General features: G+C 29.7%; 1 protein-coding gene across 6 annotated transcripts in view; it reads right to left on the reverse strand.

Annotated features, from left to right (window-relative positions):
• The window catches only part of LOC106786810 (growth factor receptor-bound protein 10-like), a 397,464-nt gene that overhangs the window by 170,614 nt on the left and 224,768 nt on the right, over positions 1-2,082 (reverse strand). The gene's annotated exons all lie outside the window — the stretch shown is intronic.

The raw sequence follows: 2,082 nt of genomic DNA on the forward strand, positions 1-2,082 counted from the left end.
ATTTAATATATAATAGTAATAAAATATTGTAATCATTATTTACAAATTTGTAAAACGTTACACGTTCGATATCATATTTTTAAGTTCGTCATTTTATCATAATATAAAGGATACTCAAATTCAATATTACCAATATTTATTATTTTAATGTTAAAACAAAAAAAAACATATATAAAAATCAAACATTATGAAACACAAATAACAAATTAAACATATTTTTATCTAATTATACATTCAAACAGAGAAGTAACTACAAAAATAAGCCCCCAACCTTTACAAATACATTACGCCACCCAACAACAAAAATTACAACACCAAATAAATCTAATAATATATTCTTCCAAAACAAACTTAAGTATTATAATATATGATTAATATAAAACAACATATTGGGGAAGAAAAAGTAGGTTAAGATTATATGGAAAAATCATGTGAAAAATCCATAAACCAAGTAGTAGAAGAACAAAAAAACCATACCTCAAACGTGATATTATAAAAAAGCTTCTATCTAAAACGTAATATTTCTTTTTTTTATTTCTTTCTTTCTTTTTTTCACTTTTCCCCATATCTTTCTTTTCTAACTCTTCTAAACTCAACTTTAAAAGTCCTGAGAAGTCGGTCATGCGTGATAGAACACAACGATCGGTTTCGAGTTCGACGGGCAACGGATGCACACACACACACATATATATATACACAAATACATATATAAATACACATACACATGCACATATATGCTACGTGTTGCTCGATCAACGACAGAATCTATCTTTAGTATCCTCCTTGCACCACCTCCTCCTCCTCCACCTCTTCCTCCTCTTTCTCCCCATGCCCCACCCCCTCCCCCTTCTCCTCACGAAGTTACTATAGCTTGCAAACCGCACGTACGCACGCACGCACGCACGAACGCATGTTGCTCAACTCTCTCGTCGGATCGATGTTCTATCTAAAAGGGAAAGGGAAAGGGTAAGAGAGAGAGAGAGAGAGAGAGAGAGAGAGAGAGAGAGAGAGAGAGAGAGAGAAGGGGGTAGTAAATGGTAGTTCAGTGACGAGGGGTTTAAGGGGTAGTTTGCCCGGATAATATCGACTCAATCGCCGTTAACCCTTTTTCGAAACAGTTAATAGTTAACTGTAATTTATTTACGATTTATCTATTAAAGTGAGACATAAGTTGTTCGTACGTGTTTATTGTATTATAAATAATAAAATTGATTGATTATTGTAAAATTATATTTTTGATAATGTGTTAATTTAAATAACGCATAATATATTTGATTTATTTTAATATCTTGTTTAAATGTGTTGAAAAAATACATACAATAGAGAGTGTATATTTTATTATTTTTTAATTGAATTAAATTATTTCTACAGATGATAATTGTTATTTATTCGTTAGCTTGATATAATGGTTGTTTTGTTTTTTGTTAGAAATTTAATCAACGAAAAATTAACATATGAAATAGTCGATGTATGTATTTCTTTGGTATACGTGTTTGTTTGTGGGTTTATGGGTTTGTGTGTGTTGTGTATGTGTGTATTGTATAAGGAAAAGGAATCACCAATCAAGTTGCTTCCTGCTCAGCAAGATTCTATTATACTTCTTCCACGAGTTCTTCATCTTGTCTCGAAAAACGAATCGTGCTCACACGTTACTCCCTCGAGCGTCACTTTCCTGTCGCTATGGGGTGGTCCGTTTCTTTATTACCCGTTCCTTAGTCTCACTGTTCCAAGACTTTTGTGTTTAGTCAGTCTCGTTTTACCAACAGAAAAGAAAATAAAAGAAAACCTGATCTTTGTATATTATTTTATATTTTGAGAATTCTTAGATATATTTAAGAAATATATTTGTATGGTTTTTTAATTTTTCTTTTCTTTTTTTTTAAATTCTTTGCAATATATTTCATCTTAATTTTCCTTTTGATTCTATAATTATTTTACATCTATTATTATTGTATAAAATATACAATTAATAAAGATCTCAAGTGTATTTTAAATTATACCAATATTTTATTATTTTGTTCTCTTATTCGTAAAAGAACAACGTTTTTATGAAATATTATTATTACTAAATACGTTTATAAA

The sequence above is a fragment of the Polistes canadensis genome, unplaced genomic scaffold, assembly GCF_001313835.1.
Source record: "Polistes canadensis isolate GaletaPanama2010 unplaced genomic scaffold, ASM131383v1 scaffold_83, whole genome shotgun sequence".
In the NCBI taxonomy this organism is placed as follows: Eukaryota; Metazoa; Arthropoda; class Insecta; order Hymenoptera; family Vespidae; genus Polistes; species Polistes canadensis.